General features: G+C 47.5%; 8 non-coding genes across 8 annotated transcripts; all 8 read left to right on the top strand.

Moving 5' to 3' along the window:
- Positions 1-508: 508 nt before the first annotated feature.
- TRNAL-AAG (transfer RNA leucine (anticodon AAG)) lies at positions 509-590 on the top strand. Its single transcript has one exon. It is a non-coding gene; the product is annotated as a tRNA-Leu (tRNA).
- A 75-nt stretch (positions 591-665) lies between these two features.
- TRNAL-AAG (transfer RNA leucine (anticodon AAG)) lies at positions 666-747 on the top strand. Its single transcript has one exon. It is a non-coding gene; the product is annotated as a tRNA-Leu (tRNA).
- Positions 748-2,271: 1,524 nt separating this feature from the next.
- On the top strand, positions 2,272-2,353 carry TRNAL-AAG (transfer RNA leucine (anticodon AAG)). Its single transcript has one exon. It is a non-coding gene; the product is annotated as a tRNA-Leu (tRNA).
- A 1,017-nt stretch (positions 2,354-3,370) lies between these two features.
- Positions 3,371-3,452, top strand: TRNAL-AAG (transfer RNA leucine (anticodon AAG)). The gene has a single exon. It is a non-coding gene; the product is annotated as a tRNA-Leu (tRNA).
- A 75-nt stretch (positions 3,453-3,527) lies between these two features.
- TRNAL-AAG (transfer RNA leucine (anticodon AAG)) lies at positions 3,528-3,609 on the top strand. The gene has a single exon. It is a non-coding gene; the product is annotated as a tRNA-Leu (tRNA).
- Positions 3,610-4,624: 1,015 nt separating this feature from the next.
- TRNAL-AAG (transfer RNA leucine (anticodon AAG)) lies at positions 4,625-4,706 on the top strand. The gene has a single exon. It is a non-coding gene; the product is annotated as a tRNA-Leu (tRNA).
- Positions 4,707-5,410: 704 nt separating this feature from the next.
- On the top strand, positions 5,411-5,492 carry TRNAL-AAG (transfer RNA leucine (anticodon AAG)). Its single transcript has one exon. It is a non-coding gene; the product is annotated as a tRNA-Leu (tRNA).
- Positions 5,493-7,016: 1,524 nt separating this feature from the next.
- TRNAL-AAG (transfer RNA leucine (anticodon AAG)) lies at positions 7,017-7,098 on the top strand. Its single transcript has one exon. It is a non-coding gene; the product is annotated as a tRNA-Leu (tRNA).
- Positions 7,099-7,500: the final 402 nt, after the last annotated feature.

The raw sequence follows: 7,500 nt of genomic DNA, 5'->3' as shown, positions 1-7,500 counted from the left end.
GTATTGAATATTGCAATTTAAGATAGTGCCAGCCATCGGTAGCGTGGCCGAGCGGTCTAAGGTGCTGGTTTAAGGCACCAGTCTCTCCGAGGGCGTGGGCTCAAATCCCAACGCTGCCAGAAATTTTATTGCTTCTCTACCTGATCGTTTGTCCAGTTCATTGAACATTGCATTATAATATGTTACCAACCATCGGTAGCGTGGCCGAGTGGTCTAAGGTGCTGGTTTAAGGCACCAGTCTCTTCGGGGGCGTGGGCTCAAATCCCAACGCTGCACAAACTTTTATTGCTTCTCTACAAGGTCGTTCATCCAATGTATTGAATGTTGCAATATAAAACAGTTCCAACCATCGGTAGCGTGTCTGAACGGTCTAAGGCGCTGGTTTAAGGCACCAGTCTCTGCGGGGGCGTGGGCTCAAATCCCAACGCTGCCAGAAATTTTATTGCTTCTCTACCTGATCGTTTGTCCAGTTCATTGAACATTGCATTATAATATGTTACCAACCATCGGTAGCGTGGCCGAGCGGTCTAAGGCGCTGGTTTAAGGCACCAGTCTCTTCGGGGGCGTGGGTTCGAATGCCACCGCTGCTATAAATTTTATTTCTTCTCTACCTGATCGTTTGTCTAGTTCATTTAACATTGCATAATAATATAGTACCAACCAACGGTAGCGTGGCCGAGCGGTCTAAGGCGCTGGTTTAAGGCACCAGTCTCTTCGGGGGCGTGGGTGCGAATCCCACCGCTGCCAAAACTTTTATTGCTTCTCTACAAGGTCGTTCATCCAATGTATTGAATATTGCATTATAAAACAGTGCCAACCATCGGTAGCGTGTCTGAATGGTCTAAGGCGTTGGTTTAAGGCACCAGTCTCTGCGGGGGCGTGGGCTCAAATCCCAACGCTGCCAAAACTTTTATTGCTATCTACCTGATGGTTTCTCCAGTTCATTGAACATTGCATTATAATATATTATCAACCATCGGTAGCGTGGCCGAGCGGTCTAAGGCGCTGGTTTAAGGCACCAGTCTCTTCTGGAGCTTGGGTTCGAATCTCACCGCTGCCAAAACTTTTATTGCTTCTCTACAAGGTCGTTCATCCAATGTATTGAATATTGCATTATAAAACAGGGACAACCATCGGTAGCGTGGCCGAGCGGTCTAAGGCACTGGTTTAAGGCACCAGTCTCTCCGAGGGCGTAGGCTCAAATCCCAACGCTGCCAGAAATTTTATTGCTTCTCTACAAGGTCGTTCATCCAATGTATTGAATATTGCATTATAAAGCAGTGCCAACCATCGGTAGCGTGTCCGAACGGTCTAAGGTGCTGGTTTAAGGCACCAGTCTCTCCGAGGGCGTGGGCTCATTTCCCAACGCTGCCAAAACTTTTATTGCTTCTCTACAAGGTCGTTCATCCAATGTATTGAATATTGAATTATAAAATAGTGCCAGCCATCGGTAGCGTGGCCGAGCGGTCTAAGGTGCTGGTTTAAGGCACCAGTCTCTTCGGGGGCGTGGGCTCAAATCCCAACGCTGCCATAACTTTTATTGCTTCTCTACAAGGTCGTTCATCCAATGTATTGAATATTGCATTATAAAACAGTGCCAACCATCGGTAGCGTGTCCGAACGGTCTAAGGCGCTGGTTTAAGGCACCAGTCTCTGCGGGGGCGTGGGCTCAATTCCCAACGCTGCCAAAAATTTTATTGCTTCTCTACCTGATCGTTTGTCCAGTTCATTAAACATTGCATTATAATATGTTACCAACCATCGGTAGCGTGGCCGAGCGGTGTAAGGCGCTGGTTTAAGGCTTCAGTCTCTTCGGGAGCGTGGGTTCGAATGCCACCTCTGCTATAACTTTTATTTCTTCTCTACCTGATCGTTTGTCGAGTTCAATTAACATTGCATAATAATATATATTACCAACCATCGGTAGCGTGGCCAAGCGTACAATAAAGGAAAAAAACGTAGCTTGGCCAAGCGGTCTAAGGCGCTGGTTTGAGGCACCAGTCTTTTCGGGGTCGTGGGTTCGAATCCCGCCGCTGCCAAAACTTTTATTGCTTCTCTACAAGGTCGTTCATCCAATGTGTTGAATATTGCATTATAAAATTGTGCCAGCCATGGGTAGCGTGGCCGAGCGGTCTAAGGTGCTGGTTTAAGGCACCAGGCTCTTCGGGGGCGTGGGCTCAAATCCCAACGCTGCCGTAACTTTTATTGCTTCTCTACCTGATCGTTTGTCCAGTTCATTGAACATTGCATTATAATATATTACCAAGCATCGGTAGCGTGGCCGAGCGGTCTAAGGCGCTGGTTTAAGGCACCAGTCTCTTCGGGGGCGTGGGTTCGAATCCCACCGCTGCCTAAACTTTTATTGCATTTCTACCTGATCGTTTGTCCAGTTCATTGAACATTGCATTATAATATATTACCAACCATCGGTAGTGTGGCCAAGCGGTCTAAGGCGCTGGTTTAAGGCACCAGTCTCTTCGGGGGCGTGGGCTCCAATCCCAACGCTGCCATACCTTTTATTGCTTCTCTACAACGTCGTTCATCCAATGTATTGAATATTGCATTATAAAATAGTGCCAGCCATCGGTAGCGTGGCCGAGCGGTCTAAGGTGCTGGTTTAAGGCACCAGTCTCTCCGAGGGCGTGGGCTCAAATCCCAACGCTGCCAGAATTTTTATTGCTTCTCTACCTGATCGTTTGTCCAGTTCATTGAACATTGCATTATAATATGTTACCAACCATCGGTAGCGTGGCCGAGTGGTCTAAGGTGCTGGTTTAAGGCACCAGTCTCTTCGGGGGCGTGGGCTCAAATATCAACGCTGCATTAACTTTTATTGCTTCTCTACAAGGTCGTTCATCCAATGTATTGAATATTGCATTATAAAACAGTGCCAACCATCGTTAGCGTGTCTGAACGGTCTAAGGCGCTGGTTTGAGGCACCAGTCTCTGCGGGGGCGTGGGCTCAAATCCCAACGCTGCCAGAAATTTTATTGCTTCTCTACCTGATCGTTTGTCCAGTTCATTGAACATTGCATTATAATATGTTACCAACCATCGGTAGCGTGGCCGAGTGGTCTAAGGTGCTGGTTTAAGGCACCAGTCTCTTCGGGGGCGTGGGCTCAAATCCCAACGCTGCATTAACTTTTATTGCTTCTCTACAAGGTCGTTCATCCAATGTATTGAATGTTGCAATATAAAACAGTTCCAACCATCGGTAGCGTGTCTGAACGGTCTAAGGCGCTGGTTTAAGGCACCAGTCTCTGCGGGGGCGTGGGCTTAAATCCCAACGCTGCCAGAAATTTTATTGCTTCTCTACCTGATCGTTTGTCCAGTTCATTGAACATTGCATTATAATATGTTACCAACCATCGGTAGCGTGGCCGAGCGGTCTAAGGCGCTGGTTTAAGGCACCAGTCTCTTCGGGGGCGTGGGTTCGAATGCCACCGCTGCTATAAATTTTATTTCTTCTCTACCTGATCGTTTGTCTAGTTCATTTAACATTGCATAATAATATAGTACCAACCAACGGTAGCGTGGCCGAGCGGTCTAAGGCGCTGGTTTAAGGCACCAGTCTCTTCGGGGGCGTGGGTGCGAATCCCACCGCTGCCAAAACTTTTATTGCTTCTCTACAAGGTCGTTCATCCAATGTATTGAATATTGCATTATAAAACAGTGCCAACCATCGGTAGCGTGTCTGAATGGTCTAAGGCGTTGGTTTAAGGCACCAGTCTCTGCGGGGGCGTGGGCTCAAATCCCAACGCTGCCAAAACTTTTATTGCTATCTACCTGATGGTTTCTCCAGTTCATTGAACATTGCATTATAATATATTATCAACCATCGGTAGCGTGGCCGAGCGGTCTAAGGCGCTGGTTTAAGGCACCAGTCTCTTCTGGAGCTTGGGTTCGAATCTCACCGCTGCCAAAACTTTTATTGCTTCTCTACAAGGTCGTTCATCCAATGTATTGAATATTGCATTATAAAACAGTGCCAACCATCGGTAGCGTGTCTGAATGGTCTAAGGCGTTGGTTTAAGGCACCAGTCTCTGCGGGGGCGTGGGCTCAAATCCCAACGCTGCCAAAACTTTTATTGCTATCTACCTGATGGTTTCTCCAGTTCATTGAACATTGCATTATAATATATTATCAACCATCGGTAGCGTGGCCGAGCGGTCTAAGGCACTGGTTTAAGGCACCAGTCTCTCCGAGGGCGTAGGCTCAAATCCCAACGCTGCCAGAAATTTTATTGCTTCTCTACAAGGTCGTTCATCCAATGTATTGAATATTGCATTATAAAGCAGTGCCAACCATCGGTAGCGTGTCCGAACGGTCTAAGGTGCTGGTTTAAGGCACCAGTCTCTCCGAGGGCGTGGGCTCATTTCCCAACGCTGCCAAAACTTTTATTGCTTCTCTACAAGGTCGTTCATCCAATGTATTGAATATTGAATTATAAAATAGTGCCAGCCATCGGTAGCGTGGCCGAGCGGTCTAAGGTGCTGGTTTAAGGCACCAGTCTCTTCGGGGGCGTGGGCTCAAATTCGAACGCTGCCGTAACTTTTATTGCTTCTTTACCTGATCGTTTGTCCAGTTCATTGAACATTGCATTATAATATATTACCAAGCATCGGTAGCGTGGCCGAGCGGTCTAAGGCGCTGGTTTAAGGCACCAGTCTCTTCGGGGGCGTGGGTTCGAATCCCACCGCTGCCTAACCTTTTCAATGCATTTCTACCTGATCGTTTGTCCAGTTCATTGAACATTGCATTATAATATATTACCAACCATCGGTAGTGTGGCCAAGCGGTCTAAGGCGCTGGTTTAAGGCACCAGTCTCTTCGGGGGCGTGGGCTCCAATCCCAACGCTGCCATACCTTTTATTGCTTCTCTACAACGTCGTTCATCCAATGTATTGAATATTGCAATTTAAGATAGTGCCAGCCATCGGTAGCGTGGCCGAGCGGTCTAAGGTGCTGGTTTAAGGCACCAGTCTCTCCGAGGGCGTGGGCTCAAATCCCAACGCTGCCAGAAATTTTATTGCTTAGCTACCTGATCGTTTGTCCAGTTCATTGAACATTGCATTATAATATGTTACCAACCATCGGTAGCGTGGCCGAGTGGTCTAAGGTGCTGGTTTAAGGCACCAGTCTCTTCGGGGGCGTGGGCTCAAATCCCAACGCTGCATTAACTTTTATTGCTTCTCTACAAGGTCGTTCATCCAATGTATTGAATGTTGCAATATAAAACAGTTCCAACCATCGGTAGCGTGTCTGAACGGTCTAAGGCGCTGGTTTAAGGCACCAGTCTCTGCGGGGGCGTGGGCTCAAATCCCAACGCTGCCAGAAATTTTATTGCTTCTCTACCTGATCGTTTGTCTAGTTCATTTAACATTGCATAATAATATAGTACCAACCAACGGTAGCGTGGCCGAGCGGTCTAAGGCGCTGGTTTAAGGCACCAGTCTCTTCGGGGGCGTGGGTGCGAATCCCACCGCTGCCAAAACTTTTATTGCTTCTCTACAAGGTCGTTCATCCAATGTATTGAATATTGCATTATAAAACAGTGCCAACCATCGGTAGCGTGTCTGAATGGTCTAAGGCGTTGGTTTAAGGCACCAGTCTCTGCGGGGGCGTGGGCTCAAATCCCAACGCTGCCAAAACTTTTATTGCTATCTACCTGATGGTTTCTCCAGTTCATTGAACATTGCATTATAATATATTATCAACCATCGGTAGCGTGGCCGAGCGGTCTAAGGCGCTGGTTTAAGGCACCAGTCTCTTCTGGAGCTTGGGTTCGAATCTCACCGCTGCCAAAACTTTTATTGCTCCTCTACAAGGTCGTTCATCCAATGTATTGAATATTGCATTATAAAACAGGGACAACCATCGGTAGCGTGGCCGAGCGGTCTAAGGCACTGGTTTAAGGCACCAGTCTCTCCGAGGGCGTAGGCTCAAATCCCAACGCTGCCAGAAATTTTATTGCTTCTCTACAAGGTCGTTCATCCAATGTATTGAATATTGCATTATAAAGCAGTGCCAACCATCGGTAGCGTGTCCGAACGGTCTAAGGTGCTGGTTTAAGGCACCAGTCTCTCCGAGGGCGTGGGCTCATTTCCCAACGCTGCCAAAACTTTTATTGCTTCTCTACAAGGTCGTTCATCCAATGTATTGAATATTGAATTATAAAATAGTGCCAGCCATCGGTAGCGTGGCCGAGCGGTCTAAGGTGCTGGTTTAAGGCACCAGTCTCTTCGGGGGCGTGGGCTCAAATCCCAACGCTGCCATAACTTTTATTGCTTCTCTACAAGGTCGTTCATCCAATGTATTGAATATTGCATTATAAAACAGTGCCAACCATCGGTAGCGTGTCCGAACGGTCTAAGGCGCTGGTTTAAGGCACCAGTCTCTGCGGGGGCGTGGGCTCAATTCCCAACGCTGCCAAAAATTTTATTGCTTCTCTACCTGATCGTTTGTCCAGTTCATTAAACATTGCATTATAATATGTTACCAACCATCGGTAGCGTGGCCGAGCGGTGTAAGGCGCTGGTTTAAGGCTTCAGTCTCTTCGGGAGCGTGGGTTCGAATGCCACCTCTGCTATAACTTTTATTTCTTCTCTACCTGATCGTTTGTCCAGTTCAATTAACATTGCATAATAATATATATTACCAACCATCGGTAGCGTGGCCAAGCGTACAATAAAGGAAAAAAACGTAGCTTGGCCAAGCGGTCTAAGGCGCTCGTTTGAGGCACCAGTCTTTTCGGGGTCGTGGGTTCGAATCCCGCCGCTGCCAAAACTTTTATTGCTTCTCTACAAGGTCGTTCATCCAATGTGTTGAATATTGCATTATAAAATTGTGCCAGCCATGGGTAGCGTGGCCGAGCGGTCTAAGGTGCTGGTTTAAGGCACCAGGCTCTTCGGGGGCGTGGGCTCAAATCCCAACGCTGCCGTAACTTTTATTGCTTCTCTACCTGATCGTTTGTCCAGTTCATTGAACATTGCATTATAATATATTACCAAGCATCGGTAGCGTGGCCGAGCGGTCTTAGGTGCTGGTTTAAGGCACCAGTCTCTTCGGGGGCGTGGGTTCGAATCCCACCGCTGCCTAAACTTTTATTGCATTTCTACCTGATCGTTTGTCCAGTTCATTGAACATTGCATTATAATATATTACCAACCATCGGTAGTGGGGCCAAGCGGTCTAAGGCGCTGGTTTAAGGCACCAGTCTCTTCGGGGGCGTGGGCTCCAATCCCAACGCTGCCATACCTTTTATTGCTTCTCTACAACGTCGTTCATCCAATGTATTGAATATTGCATTATAAAATAGTGCCAGCCATCGGTAGCGTGGCCGATGCTGGTTTAAGGCACCAGTCTCTCCGAGGGCGTGGGCTCAAATCCCAACGCTGCCAGAAATTTTCCTGATCGTTTGTCCAGTTCATTGAATATTGCATTATAATATGTTACCAACCATCGGTAGCGTGGCCGAGTGGTCTAAGGTGCTGGTTTAA

This window comes from Rhipicephalus microplus, chromosome 3 (genome assembly GCF_043290135.1).
Source record: "Rhipicephalus microplus isolate Deutch F79 chromosome 3, USDA_Rmic, whole genome shotgun sequence".
Lineage (NCBI taxonomy): Eukaryota > Metazoa > Arthropoda > Arachnida > Ixodida > Ixodidae > Rhipicephalus > Rhipicephalus microplus.
Note: the sequence above shows the minus strand (reverse complement) of the source record. Positions and strands in the feature narration are given on the sequence as shown.